Source organism: Gossypium raimondii, chromosome 12 (genome assembly GCF_025698545.1).
Source record: "Gossypium raimondii isolate GPD5lz chromosome 12, ASM2569854v1, whole genome shotgun sequence".
In the NCBI taxonomy this organism is placed as follows: Eukaryota; Viridiplantae; Streptophyta; class Magnoliopsida; order Malvales; family Malvaceae; genus Gossypium; species Gossypium raimondii.
The window spans coordinates 55,126,329-55,142,609 of NC_068576.1; the positions used below are offsets into that span (position 1 = coordinate 55,126,329).

General features: G+C 35.9%; 1 long non-coding RNA gene across 4 annotated transcripts; it reads left to right on the plus strand.

Annotated features, from left to right (window-relative positions):
- The first annotated feature begins 4,537 nt into the window (after positions 1-4,537).
- LOC105765422 (uncharacterized) lies at positions 4,538-6,361 on the plus strand. Of its 4 annotated transcripts, none has more exons than XR_008192097.1 (4): positions 4,538-4,756; positions 5,035-5,124; positions 5,322-5,384; positions 5,467-5,880. It is a non-coding gene; the product is annotated as an uncharacterized LOC105765422 (long non-coding RNA). The 4 variants fall into 4 exon arrangements; XR_001124827.2 differs by lacking the exon at positions 4,538-4,756 and adding an exon at positions 5,932-6,361 and having other exon boundaries at positions 4,767-5,124; positions 5,467-5,825; XR_008192096.1 differs by lacking the exon at positions 5,035-5,124.
- Positions 6,362-16,281: the final 9,920 nt, after the last annotated feature.

Sequence of the window (16,281 nt, forward strand, 5' to 3'; positions counted from 1 at the left end):
AAATTGGATTATGCTCAATTATGACTATTTTCTATATAAGAGCGTGTTAAAAGCTATGCCTCCGAATGAGGCTCTACGGCACAAATGCAAGTTTCATTTACCAGCTTTTCTTTCACTTCTCACAACCAGTCAAAGATCCTCACCTTGGCCTGCTTTGGGAGGGAAGGCTTGAAAGATATGAAATGGCAGAGAAGGTAAGACAGATACTTAAAACATGAACCACAAATTCCTATATATGTAGTCAGAAACAAATATTCAACTACTCGAGAACAAAGGTAAAGCAGATACTTAAAACATGAACCACAAACCCTGCTTACGTAATGCTAAACTTAAAGCATAACAAGAATCATTTACCAGCTTTTCTTTCACTTTTCACAACCAGTCAAAGATCCTCACCTTGGCCTGCTTTGGGAGGGAAGGCTTGAAAGATATGAAATGGCTGCAGAAGGTAAAACATATACTTAAAACAGAATCACTTAAACCAAAAAAAAAAAGAAAACGAAGAAGCTAATTTCTTGTTCTTCAACATCAAATGTTGTAATTCTTTGAACATATTATTATCAGATGCATATACATATATACAAATCTGAGTACGAGTAACATAATATGGATACGATGAAGCATTGCACGAAATAGAACGTGCAAAACAGAATAATAAAACAAAATCGAAGTAGAAATCATTTTCTGAACGAGACTTAAATTTGCATTTCTTTTTTCATATAATTCTAGAATTTTCCTATCAACCAAACAGAGACTTAAAAAGAATCCATTATGATATAATACTCTTTAAGAATTGCATGAACAGTTAGTAAACGAGATAGTGGCAAACAAACAGAAAAACACAGAATTTCGATCAAAAACCGAAAATCAAAAGAAAAATAAAAAAAAACACTTTGATCAAAAACAGCGAAACAAGCTTCAATCTGCTAAAAAATACACTTAAAATCAAACAAAAAAAAGCACGCACAGATCAATGAGAGCAGAGGTGACATTTAGCATAAACAGGGGCCAAAATCTTTCTAACTATGGACAAGAAACCGATTCACAAAACTATGGAGAAGAAAATATACCTTTCTAAAGCAAGTCTCAGAAGAAAGTCCGCCAAGACAAGCCAAACAAACACCAAACTAGCGAAAACCCAAGCAAGATCTCAGACAAAAACAAGCAGAAAATCTCCAAATCAATTTATAAAAAGAAGAAGAAATCAAGGGGGAAAAGGAGCCCGAAACCAAATCAATGGAGAACAAAAGGGAGAACGAAAGGGAGAAGGGAGAACGAACGGGAGAACGAAACCAGATCGGTGTAGAGAGGAGAAGGGAGAACGAGAGTGTAGAGAAGGGAGAACGCTGGAAAAATCGGAAAATGTCTTACTGATTCCAAATCGGTAAGACATTTTCCAAAATTAAAGGCTTCTTTTTTCTGTGTTTGTAATTGATTTTACGTGAGGAAAATATTTTCCTCCAATCAAACACTGGAAAATGGGGAAAACCAATTCCGGAAAATATTTTTCCCCTATCAAACAGACCCTAAGATCCCAATCTGAAATGATAGAAACAAGAACACCATGCAGGCACGGCTAATAAATAAGTTGATTTTGTCAATTTGTCAATTATCACTTAGGTAGCATTCTTCTTCAAAGTGGTAAGAAACCTACAACGAATCTATGGTTACTCATTCTCATTTTCACTCAGGAATCAATACGGATTGGACTAAACCCGTTGGAACTTGAAGTTTGGCTTTAATTCTCTGACAAATTAGACATTTTACAATATATTTAACTAACTCATTTCATTTTCGACCATCAATATGAGCCTCATAAGTCTTGATACATTTTAGTACCTCCAGGGTGCATAGAAAACAAACCATCATGTGCCTCTTTGAGTATTTATTGTTTCGATTCAGCATTATTAGGCACGCATACTCGACCATGGACTTACTTGGCGGTCCCAATTATTCACAAGCAAGCGTCGAAGGATACCTACTCGTATTTGGTGGATTGTGTTACGAAGAAACTTGGAGTCGGAAAGGTAAAGTGTTTTCTTCGTCTGGAAGGAAAGTTTTAATCCAATCCACGACTTCTGTCGTATGTGATGCAGTCTGCTCTTCTTCCGATTTCTATTTGTAAGGAATTAGACCGTCTCAATCGTAACTTCTTGTGGGGCGGATCCACTGATTTGACCCACAATCATTTAGTTAATTGGAATCAAGTTGCTAAGATGAAGAATATTGGTGGATTGGGGTTGAGGAAAGCTCGATTGAACAATCTAGCCTTACTGACCAAAGCAAGTTGGCGTCTACATTCGAACCATAAGGCTTTGTGGTGCAAAATTTTTAAATATAAGTATTTACATCAGACTTCCTTTATGAAAGTAGCACCAAAAGCATATGATTCGTCCACTTGGCGTGGACTATTGAAATATTCGCGGTATTTTAGCTAAAGGCTGTAAATGGAGAGTGGGGAGTGGTCGTGATATTAATTTTTGGCATGACTGGTTGGTAGGTAGAGCACTCCTATGTGATCAAATGGGGTACTCAATTAGTGATCGAAGAGGTGAAATGGTAGATGATTGTATTGACGATGATGGTCAATGGAATTTGTCATCAATTGCGATGGAGTTGTCGACCAATATTTAGCTTGAAATTTCTGCTGTTCCTGTTCCAATTATCTTTCAAAATAGTGCAGATGTCTGTTATTGGGGGCTGGAAAGCGATGGTAAATATTCTACCGGATCAACGTATAAACTGCTGTAAACAACATGCGGTTGGAGTGGGTGTGGCACATCCCTTATCCTGAACGTTTTCGATATTTTATTTGGCTTGTTGTTTTAAACCGCTTAAATACGAATTAGACATGCACGAGGAAGTCGATAGTTGATAATGCTTATTGCATCACATGTGGTGCTGATATGGAATCTCTTGATCACATTTTTCAGGAATGCTCAGTTTCGAAGAAGATGTGGTTGGCCTTTCGAGTATCGTTGAGGCAGTCGTACTTCTTTTCCTTGTCGTTCCATTACTGGCTGCAATGGAATTGCAGAGATACACATTTGGTGTTGTGTGTTATCTTCATTACATCCTTATGGAGTACTTAGAAATGTTGTAATAAAGTTGTATTTCAAGGTCAGTCAACTTTGGCTATTGTTGCTTTCGATTATGCAAAGCGTTTTGCAATGGATATTAAAAATGCTGTGAATTTGAATGCGCCAAGTTTAGTTCGAGGCCACGTTGGGTTCAATGGTCAAAACCTCCGCCGAGAACTTGTATTCTCAATACTGATGTGTCCATTAAGTAGGGATCTAGAATGACAACGATTGGTTAGCTGTTGAAAGACGGAAATGCTACTTGGATGAGTGGTTTTTTATGAAAATCGGTGTCACGGATAGTGTATAAGCTGAATTATGAGGTGTCCGGACTAGTTTGTGCTTTACAAAGTCGCTTCACATTACGTACTTAATTGTTGAATTAGATGCATTGTTGGTAGTAAATTTCTTAAAACGGCCATATTAACATCGCCATCCTACGTATACGCTTGTTCATAACTGCTTGAATTTGATTGGCAAAGGGTGGGTTGTTGATGTGGGACATACGCTCAGCGAAACCAACAAATGTGCAGATCACTTGACGAGTTTAACTCATGAATCAAAGTTAAAAATGAACAATTTGTTTGAGCCGCATTCGAGCCTATTACCCTTATTGCAAGCGGATGCACATGGAAGGAGTTGTTCATTTCTAACTCTGCATTCTTTTGTTAGTTTCTCTCATGTACCAAACCAAAATTATGAAAGAAAAAAAATTTAAAATTCTGCTATTAGTTTATTTACTTTATGAAAGTTGTAAGTTCAGTCCTTCTATACTTTTCAAACTTTAAAATTTTAATTCTCACAAAATGATAACTGTTGAATGTATTAAGTTAAGTTCTGTTATTTTCAAAATGTTAAGTAATAAATATATTATAAAAATTAAAAATAAACTAAAATTGATCAAATTAAAATATAAATAATAAATTCATAATAAAGTAACAGCAAATTTTAATGAAAATAATAGTCAAACAGGGAGATGCAAAAACACCGAAGAATTAGTTGGGATCACCGCATTTGACGCATCACCGCATGTAAAACGATTGAGCACGTCAATTTCTTTTGAATGCGAACTTAGCCTCTAAGTCTAACCCATTTTGATTCCTTTTTTCTTTCCAAATTTGAATAGGATTTTGGAATCTTTATTGGAATCTTTTTTTTAATCTAGAATTCAGATTTCAAATTAAAATAAATCTTTCATTTATAATATTATAACTTTGAGAGTTCACTTTCCGATTAATCAAGAGTTTTTTTTTTTGAAAAAACTCGACTGGAATATATTGAGATTTGCAAAAAGTAATGTTCATTGGGCTAAACCCAAATTGCCCTAAGAAAACAAAATAACAATAAGTAGCAGGCCATCATCTGTTTAGCCTACACAAAACAAAACAAAAAAGAGAAAATAAATGAAATTTTAAATTGCTTCCAGCCGAACAGTCAGTTGGTCCTCATAAATGATTCTGACTTTTCCTCTGTCCAAGACCACTGAAACGTAAAAGCATATCTTCTCAAATCTTTTCCTTGTCAATTTGCTTTTCAGAACGGTGCTATTTCCAACCATTTCAAGCGTCGCCCCATATTACCGAAAGCTGAGGTCTTCCCATTTTCTTTTACTCTGAAGAACCCAGATGATTTGGCTCTAATTCTCTTCTAGATGATCTTAAGGTCTCTCCCTCCAGGTACTGTTCCTCTCCCTTCTTGAGTGTTTCTTTTGCTAGACGGTGGGCTTCTGTGTTTTCTTACCTCGGGATAAAATAAAATCTAATTTCTTGATAGTGATCCTTTAAGCTTTGAATATCATTGATTATTGCCCCTATTTCTGATATGTCTCGACTTGTATTTTGGCATTTTGTAATCACTGTTCTTGAGTCTCCGATTATATCTAAAGTATGATAGCCCAACTGAATCCCTAACCTTATTGCTTGAAAACCTGCAAATGCTTCCGCCGTGAATGGAGATGCAATATTTTCATGAAGGGTCAACTTTACTGCAACGATCCTACGCTCCTCATTTCTAACAACTAGGCCTGACGCAGATCTGGAATTCTGTAAGTCGAAAGCCGCATAAAAAAAGATGGCCTTTTTCGCCCTTTGTAAACTTTGTCTAGGCCTCACGCTAGTTTCCACGTTGACTTCCTTATCTCTACTCCCTTCCAGTTCCAGAATATAGCTTTTTATTTGTTTGGAGATATCTCAGCTAGTGCTTGATCTGTTTTCATATAATAATTTATTTCTGTTTGTCCAGATTAACCAGAGCCCGCAACAGAAACCCATGCATTGTTCGTTTGTCCCTTGGCTGAAAACCCAAGTAAGCCAACTCCAGATATCCAAATGACTGTTGTTGAGTATCCATGAAAAATTTAAGTGACTCCATATTTCCTTTGCTGTAGGGCACAGATGGAAAACATGGAAACTATCTTCTCCTTCCTGACCGCATCTCGAACATCGATCCTCAGCCATCACTTTTCGCAGCTTCAGATTGGAGAAAATGGGAATGTAATTCCACGCTATTTTTCATACTGTAATCTTAATTTTTAAGGGCATATGTAAATTCCATAGTTTTCTGTAGAAATTTTTAGTATCGGTCTGTAAATAAACACTAGGATCAATTATAGCTTTCTGTAATAGTTTATAGGCACTCCTTACTGAAAAGTCACCAGTTGCCTCCCCTCTCCATACTTGGATGTCTTTATGGATTAACTTTGAAAGCGGAATCTGTAGTATTTTCCTAGTGATATCCGAGTTAAAGGTACGGACAATCAAGTCTCTGTTCCATGTTCTGCTTTCCTCATTTATTAAGTCAGACACTACTCTAATATTTTCAATGTTGCTGTTATTCTGTAATCTGTCTACAGTCATTCTCGGCACCCATAGATCATTCCATACTGAAATGTGGTCTCCTTTACCAACTCTTTAGCATAATCCATCTGTGAGGAGTTTTTTTGTTGACCAAATACTCCTCCAGGTAAGTGAAGGTAAGTTACTCAAAGAAGCATTTAAGAAGTTTGTTGTTGAAAAATATTTCGCTTTTAAAACTCGGGCTAATAAAGAACTCGGATAATTAAAAAGACGCCAACCTTGTTTTGCCAGCAAAGCTATGTTAAATTTATCAAGACTTCTAAAACCTAACCCACCCAATTCTTTTTCAATGCAAATATCCTTCCAAGCACACCAATGGATCCCTTTTTTCCCCTTATTTTTCTGCCACCAATATTTTGCAATAATACCATCTAATTCCTTGCAAAAAGATTTAGGGAGTAAAAAACACGTCATTGAGTAGGTTGGTATAGATTGTAAAATAGCTTTGATGAAAACCTCTTTACCTCATTATGAGAGATATCTGATACTCCAACTGTCAATTCGTTGCTTGAATCTATCCTTCAGCATCTGGAACGCTGCCTTCTTCATTCTAACCACCAGGCTAGGTAGCCCTAAATATCTTTCCATATCATCTGAACTTCGTACCCCAATAACTCGAATAATTGTTCTTCTTTCTCCTTTCTAAGTATTGCTGCTGAAAAAAATTGTGGATTTTGAAAAGTTAACTTTCTGACCCGAGCAAATTTCATATTCACGGAGGACCTGTTTTAAAAAAATTGAACTCCTCTCAGTAGCTTCCCCAAACAGTATGCAATCATCCGCAAAAAGTAAATGTGAAACATGCGGCCCGCTTCTGCTTGTTTTGACACCTCTTACTTTGTTCTCCTGCATACCTAATTTCATAAGGCTAGAGAGACCTTCTCCACAAAACAAGAATAAGAACGGACTCAACGGGTCCTCTTGTCGTAATCCTCTTGAAGGATAAAAGAAGTCTCCATTATGTCCATTAATGACCACTGAATATGAAACTGTATTAACGCATCTTAATAGTTGGGTCACGAACTATGAATCAAAACCCATTTTCTTCATTATTTCCTCCACAAAATTTCATTCCACCCTATCATATGCCTTGCTCATATCCAACTTGACCGCCATAAAACCCTTCTTCCCTGACCGCTTCTGTTTCAATGTATGGATAAATTCATAAGCTAGCAACACGTTATCTGAGATCAATCTCTCAGGCACGAAAGCGCTTTGTGCAGGATCAATGCATTTGTCTAACACTTTCCGAATACGATTAGCTAAAACTTTAGCCATTAATTTGTAGATTACATTACACAAACTAATAGGCCTAAAGTGCGATATATCCACTGGATTTGAAATTTTTGAAATTAAAACAATATTTGTTCTATTGACTGGGCCTATCTCCATCCTTCCATTCAGTTGATCGAGACAAAAAGAAGTGACCTCCTCTCCGATAATTGCCCAACACTTCTGATAGAATAACACTGGAAATCCATCTTTCCCTGGTGCCTTAGTGGGCCCTAATTCTGCCAAAGCCTGCTGAATCTCCTCCTTTGTATATCTCTCTTTTAGCATTAAATTATCTTCGTTTGAAACACATCAATGAACTCCAGATAAAACATGCTCATAATTTGCAGATCTGCCAGCGGAAAATAACTGTTTGAAATATGATCTAGCAATCATTTTCATTTCCTTTAATTCTTCCGTCTCCCTCCCATCATCATTCTTCATTTTGCGAATCAGGTTCCTCTGTCGTTTCTGTGTAGCTTGTTTGTGGAAAAAGGCTGTATTTTTATCCCCAAATTTTAACCAGTTAACCCTCGCTATTTGTTCCCAAAAGCACTCATCCTTTTCGTTCTCGAAGTTAAGTTGGATCTTTGTATCAATCTGGTCGGCTAGATTTTCTTCATCTCTTTCTGCTTCTAGTAGTGAAGCCAATTTTGATGATAACAACTTCTTCCTTTCTTTTCTAGAAAATCGAATTTGACTAGCCCATCGCTCCAGCCCCCTTTTCATACTGTCCAACTTGCTTAAAAAATCTCATTCAGAATGCTCCCATATGTCTTTAACCGTATTTTAAGAACAAGTCCTCCAGTACCCACCATGCTTCAAATTTGAAACATTTTTATATTCTCTCTCTGCACCCCTTTTTTGTGTTAACCAGTAATGGGCAATGGTCAGAAAACGTATGTGGAAGATGTTGAAGCTGAAAATTAGGAAATAAATGCAACCAATCTTCTTTCGCCACTCCTCTATCTAACCGCTATTGAATATTATTTTCAGGTAAGTTCCCCCTTTCCCACGTAAACCAGTTTCCAATAAACCCCATATCAGATAAATTACATTCCTCTAAAGTCTTACGAAAACCTTCCATTCGTCCTTCCTCTCGTACTAAACCGCTTTTTTTTTCAAAACTATACAGAATTTCATTAAAATCTCCACAAATCATCCATGGTAACTCCCTACCCATACCTAACTGCCGTAATAGGTTCCATGCCTTAGCTCTATCATGTGAATATAGAGACCCATAAAAACCTGTAAACCTCCATTTGTATCCTTCATCCTCTTCATCAATGATCACATCAATATGTCATTTTGAAAAACTCTGAAGCCAAATATTTTTATACTCCCGCCAAGCCAGACACAGCCCACCTCTAGAACCATCTGAACTCACATCAATACCGTTTAAAAACCTACAACTCCTTCGAACTCTTTCCATTTGATTATTACTTATTTTTGTCTCCATGAAGAAGACTACTTGGGGATTATATAACTTCAATATATACCGAAGTCTCCGAATTGTCCGTGGACTCCCCAATCCACGGATATTCCAGCTTAGAATTTTTATTGCACTCGGTCAGCTTGCCACTTGGCAGCCACCGATGATTGATGACTAACCTCTATTGTTCTCCTACTCTTTGCCGCCAAAATATTTGTCTCCTCTTTGGTCAGAGCCGCCTCCATCACCCTTTTGTTTCTCTTCTTGCCCTCCTCACCAATAAGCACTTCATCTTCAAGATCATGTTCCATTGAGTTATTCATCAGAATCCCACTCCAATTCCCATTTACTTCCCGTGTTTGAGATCTACTTCCTACAAGGTTTATCCCTAATATTGGATTTATATTTTCATTATTATCCTTATTTTCCGCTAGATATCTTGAGTTATTCCTTATAAATTATCTTTTCCCATTGTTTCCACGCCCCTGTTCCTCTCCTTCTTCTCGCAACCATACGCTTGTCATCATTTGGGCTCGTCGAGACTGTACCCTAAGTGATAAGTCCCATCCCATCTCTTTAGTTTCCACTCCTCCCGTCATCCTTACTTCACAAAATGAATCACTATGGCCCAGACGGCCACAATAAAAGCAAAAAAGTGATAGCATTTCATATTTAAACCAAACATATGAACACTTTCCATAACATATTATCTGTTTTTTCCTTTTCAAATGACACTTTATATCAATTTTGACTCTTATTCTCATGAAATTTCTACTTTCTTTTCCCAGACTTGAGCCATTATACTCCATGAACTCTCCTATGAAATTTCCCATTTGAATTGCCAGATTTTTCAAGACAAAACCGATTGGAACATTATATAGTTGAACCCACAAAGGCGAGTAAATTAATGATGCCTTCAAAGGATCCTCCCCCATTTGCAACTTATGTAGAATCAATAAAGGATTGTTAAAAGTCCAAGGTGAACCTTTGATAACCCTTTCAAGATCCATTATATTAAAAAATTGAAATAAATACATTTTTTCCCCCCGATCTCTAATCTAAACTCCTTTTACGGGGTACCAAAATTTTGCCATTGTACTCCTCATTGCTGGAAAATAAACAATACTTGCTGTTAAAAAGCATCCCACCAATTGCAAAACTTCTGTTTCTCTATCAGTGTCCACTTTGGTTTGTACTTGTAGAATTTCATCTTCCTCCTCCTCCAAAAATAGTCCCGCAAATTCCTTCTCCATACTAACTTGTTCCTTCAATTGCTAGATTAAAGAGATCTGAATATGAAGTTGCCGTCACATCAAGAGATGGAAAGCAAAAACAAGATAAAAACCTAAAAAAACAAGAGAAAACCCTAAAAACTGCAAGAGAGTGCAGACAGAGGCGTGCTAATTTAGCAGACTACTAACTTTTACTATTCATTTCAAGTTATTTTAGGATCAACAATAGTTAACACTTAATTTTTTTAGTTTATCAAGCACACCCTAAAACTCTTGTCAAGCACGTTTGACACATTAATCAAGAGTTAATTATACTATACATCCATAAACAATGGCTCAAATTTTAAAACTTATTTACTTAAAAATATAAGTATAATATCAATCAAATCTTTTAATTATCTAGTCATTAATTTGGGTGTTAAGTTGTCACTTAAATTTAACATTAAATCTGTTTATTTAAATTAAATTTTTAACATGATAAATCCAAATTATTTATACGATAGACACATATTATTCAAAATATGTAAATTTAATCCAATTATATTTTTAATGTCCCCATTAACCATTAAAATAAGAAAATAATTTAATTGATATAATGTTGAAAGTTTAAATATTCAATCATAATATTTTAAAATGTATGAACTAATTTAAAATATTAACAGTGAAATTAATGTTATTAATTATATATACATATATAGTTTAAGTTTTCAATTTGGGCGGTGGAACTTCTTAATAACTTCGACCCTTGTTCTCAAGGAATAAGACAAGAAGTTACAAAAATAATGAAAATGGGTTATAAATTAAAGTATTAAATCAACTCTGAATATATTAATTTATATAAATATCTCAATATTGCTCGTACCCAAAAAAAAAAAACCTTAATATGCCACGTTGGCAGCTTCAAAATTTCCCATTGCCAGAATTACTAATTTTATTTGACTAAAATAATAAAACTGTCAAGTAGAAGTGTTTATAGTTCAGGTCGGATTTGGACCTAAGTATGATATTAACATACTTTATGTTTATTCTGGTTTAACCCTGCCCGAAATGTGAACTTAAAATTTTGTCTAAATTTATTCATATTTGTAAAAAACTAATCCAAACCCACTTTAGGCCCGTCTATATTATTTTTAATTATCTTAATTTAATATTTTTATGTAATCATCTTAATATTATTTTAATGTTTACGTTAAAGGTGTTATATATTTAATATAGGTTTGTTTATTTTTTAATTTGTTATAAATTACATAATATATAAAAATAGCATAATATAAAATATTTTAAACTTAAAAATGGGTCATGGTCGGGCCTTAAACATTTAAGGCCCGTTCCCGACTCATATTTTAAACGGGCCTATTTTTTTGTTAAAACTCATTCTTCAAGCCTAATATTTTTCCTCAAATCCTTTTAAATTTTGAATAGGGTTTGAGACCTAGACTAATAATCCGACCTATAAACATACCTACTGTGAAGTCTAACCTAATGTTTACTACCCATTCAATATATATTGGGCCTAACCCAGCAAAGACATGAAAATTTTAATTATTATTTTTATATCTTTCAATTTTAAATTTCCAATCTAATCTGTAGAATCAGTTGCATATTATTCCCCCATCAGAATTTGTCGGGTAAATTACCAATAAAAGCCCTTTTTTAAAAAAATTACTGAAATGGGCTCATTATTTTATTATTTATTGGAATGGTCCTTTTCCGCGAAATCGCATCCACGTCAGCGCGATGTCAGGGTACAGGCCAGCAAATCGCGTCCACGTCAGCAACTCGCGCTGACGTGGACGCGATTTAGACCGCGTGTGAACAGTACCCAACGGTCAAAATTTTGACCGTTGCCCCCCCAACGGTAAAAAAAAACTATAAATACCCCCACCCCTTTTTATTTTTTCACAAACAAATCCTCTCTCATATTTCCTCTCAATTCCTCTCAATTTCTTTCCAAAATTCTCTCAATTTCCTTCCAAAATTCTCTCAAATCCATATTTAATTTCAATTTCCTCTCAAATCCATATTTAATTTCAATTTCCTTTTTAAAATAATTTTAATTTTTTTTTATATTTTTATAAATCGTAAAAATTTGTACGATTTTATCAATGGCCGGATCATTGACTCGTCTTGATAGGCATCACATATCGGTGGAACAAATGACAATGGTAAGTGTTCAATTTAATTTTTAAATATTATTTAAGAATTTTTTATTTATGCATTTTTAGATAATTATTAATTTATTATTTGTTATAAAAGTCTGAAGATCGGGTATTAGAATGCAATATTCGGAATATGCATGCTCCTCCATCACCGTTGGTAGAGAACTACCTGCAGGAAGCGGGTTTTTGGCACGTGGCGACGGTAGGCCGGAGATACAAGTTGGACCCGAAACTGATCAGTGCGTTGATCGAGAGGTGGAGACTCGAAACGCACACATTCCATCTTCCATGTGGAGAGTGCACTATCACTCTAGAAGATGTTAGTCTGCAGTTGGGATTGCCGGTGGACGGGCACCCAGTCATCGGGTTTGCCCAATCTAGCAATTGGGAGGCGGTGTGCTACAAGCTTTTGGGCGCTATTCCGAAGAAAATGGAGGGAGGTAAGGTCGAAATGGGCTGGTTACGTGACACATTCCTTGATCCGGATGAAGATTCAACCGAAATTGAAAGAATCCAATATGCTCGGGCATACATTTTTCAAATAATTTGAGGTTATCTGATGCCCGACACGTCACAGAGCCGCGTACATCTAAGATGGCTGCTAAAACTCGTTGATTTTAGAACAGCCGGTGAATTGAGTTGGGGGTCTACCATATTGGCAATATTATATCGGGAGATGTGCGGGGCGACGCGACCGAGGAGAGCAAACATCGGAGGTATACATTCCCACTCATAACGAGGTAAAATTTATTATATTACATTTTACAATTATTATGTAGATTTTTAAAAATAAAAGTATGCTAAAAATTTATTTAATTACGTGGAACCATCCGGCAAGTTATGCTCGATTACCGTCCTCTCTTGAAGATATATAGCTTCTATTGGACCAACGGTCGGAAGCAGAAGTAAGTATTATTGCAAATAGATATTTCCATACATTCGCTATTCGATTGATATTTAGTATTTAGTATTATGTATGTAACTAATATTTCTATCATGTTCATATAGTTTCAATGGACACCATACGAGGATCCGACAATTCAGGCAGTAATCCCAGAAGAGTTTTTAAAAAATCCACAAGCTTGGTACGTGAAAGTCGTGTTGGTCAACTACGCAACCGTGGAGCCGCACCAGACACACAGAGTGCTACGACAGTTTGGATGCAGACAATCGATTCCGGTGGATCCTGAGGAGTTTAACGATAAACACAAAGTCGACCCTCGGCAATTGAATACGGATTGGCCGAGATACTGGTCTGAGTACATGAAAATGTGGGAAGATCGGTATGAATATCTACCTACTCGGGAACCAATCATCGTTCCGGAGTTATCGTGTGTTCCAGAATACATGACATGGTTTAGGAGTCATGGCAAGCCGTATTTACTGACGCCAGGGGAGAGGCAACGGCAAATACGTGTTGAAAGGGTAAGGCGCGGGCCTCTAAATCCAAGACGACGAGACGAACAAAGCCCCTCAACGAGGCCCAGACATTCACCCGGCTCATCATTAGCGGCCATAAGATCACCAGGCCCAACGATAGCACCGATGTAACAGCCCGATTTTGACCTTAATCGGAACAGTGGTTTTTGGGACCACAAATTCGAGTCTAAAAAATATTTTAATATTATTTTCTGTGTTAATTATGTGTGAATTTACATATGTGAAAGTTTCGTGAATTAATTTTATTGTTTGTGTGTTTAATTTGAAAAAAAAAAGCTTAATCGCGTAAAACGAAAAATTGATGGTTAATTAAGAAAATGCCTAATTGTTGTTGTCTTTATAATTTTGAGGCCTTATGTTGTAATTTAGCCAATAATAATAGGTAGTGGATGGCATAATGATGATATGTGATTTATATATATATATATAAATAAAAGTTAAAATAATAATAATATAATAATATATGTTATAATAAAACAAAACATTAAAAGCCACCATTTTATGTTCATATTTCTTCACCGAATGTAGAAAAGAAAAATAAGGTTTGAAAGCTTGAAACATTCGGCCATTTTGAAGCTTAATTCAAGGTTGGTATTTAACGCTGTTTTTGATGCTATGTTGTTTCAAAGCACCAATAAAACTATCCTTTTTGGTAAATTGATTACCAACTTCAAGTTCACCGAAATCTACCCTGAACTTGTACGATCACGCAACCGGTGTGGTAGATCTGGAAACTCTAACGCATCATCTGCAGACAGATCGATATTATGCATGTGGGCTGGAGGTGAGTATGCTCTGAATCGTGGATTTTTTTCCTCATCTGAACTCCTGTCAGCATCTTCAGCTTCTGTTGGAATAGGCTCCGGTTAAGAAAATAAGCCAACTTCTCCACCATCCGGCCCGGGCTCTCGAGGTGGATCCACATCGGAGTCATCTTCTAACCCACAATCATCTGCAGTGTACGATGTCCCATCACCAGTTGACGTCGTTGGGAGTACATCATCCCTTTTTTTTTTGGGCATTTGATAACGTCCCCAATTGGATGTAGATTGCCACCCGCTAGAACTTAATGCCGCTCCCCAGTACGTATTTCGAGCATCAAACATCGAGCCACCGACGTACATGTCCCATCCACCGACAGAGTGTCTTGCAGGGGATGTGCATTCGACACCGCTACCGAACATTGGTTGTTTCGTATTTTGTAATCCGCTGACCGAGTGTCGGCCAGGGGTGGATCAACAGAAGAACAAAATCGATACGTGATAGACAAAACTTTCATTGGCATCGTTCCAAAAATTTTACGCCTAATCCTTTACGAAATTCTGTCAAATCTATTTTCTGGGTAAAAACCAGTTGCACCGTATTCTCCGACAAAAAAACAACACCATTCTCGATGTGGCAAACCTCACCATCGTAGTAAATAACAGCACTAATACGTTCACTCATATTTGAAACTCTAACCTTCTTAGCCTCTCTAAATAATTATTTCTTCCGTGACCTACTGTAGCAAAAGCGCATCCACAAGGGCGCGATTTCACAAATTCTTCTCAAATAGCATCCTACTAGAAGCGATTTTATATTATTTTATCAGAAACGTCAACTCGAAATTATTTCTTCCAGGACCTAAAACTCCTTAAAAGCCTAAACCCTAAACCCTAAAAGCCAAAAAAACCTAACGTGGGAAAAACTACGAAATCGCGTCCACGTCAGCGCGATGTTAGGGTACGCGCCAGGAAAGCGATTTGTTGCCACGTAAGCAACTCACGCTGACGTGGACGCGATTTCCTGGTGCGTGCCCTGACATCGCGCAGACGTTGACGCGATTTTGTGAAAAAAAGACCATTCCGATAAATAATAAAATAATAGGTCCATTTCAGTAATTTAAAAAAAAATACTTTTATTAGTAAATTGCCCGAATTTGTCAACAACACAACAAAATTCTTTTCAAACCCAATTTGACAATTTATATATATATTTTAAAGAACCAATGATTTGCACACTTGTTCAAATAAAATATACACATATCTATATTAGTAAATAATTTTGATGGACATGACAAGTCAAATAGAAAATTGTCCTTTTGTTTTTTTCTTGATATTATTAGTACATTCAACTGAAGAAAAATCCCAACTTCGTAAAAGCTGAAAGAAAGATTTAAAATTTCATGGGGCAAGCTCAGCCCACTGCGGCACTGCCCACCAAAATGCAAAAACAAAAGGATAAAATAATATTTAGCCCCTAAATTTGGTAATTTTTCTTTCTTGGTCTTTGATTCTATTGTTCATATTAGGCCTTAAATTTAACAACTTTTCTCAATCTAACCCCAAGTGTCACATCATTACTTGATAACTTTTTAAAATTTTCAAATGCTTTTAAAAATTTGATGTGATATAATATCAAAGTGTAACATATCATAACTTAACAAAATCTAAGTTTAAGGAGTAAATTTAAAAAAAAATTAACAAGTTACAAGATTAACATGGACAAAAAATATAAATATCAAATTAAAAAAAATTGCCAGTAAATATCACTGTATCCTAAAATAAAGGGTTAAATCATTTTTTGTAGTCTGAACCTGGGTATTGTTCAAACATTAGAGTTTAAACTCAAGAGTTTTCAAGGACTAAATTGAAAAAAGAAGTTCAAGCCCTGATGTGAAAACAATTGTTAAATTTAGAGCCTAACTTGAATAAAAGAATTCAAACCTTAAACAATTACTAAATTCAGATATTTAGCCCCAATCTAAGAAAAGTTCCAAATTCATGCCCAAAAAAGATTTAACCCTAAAACAAAACTAAACAAAATAAGCAA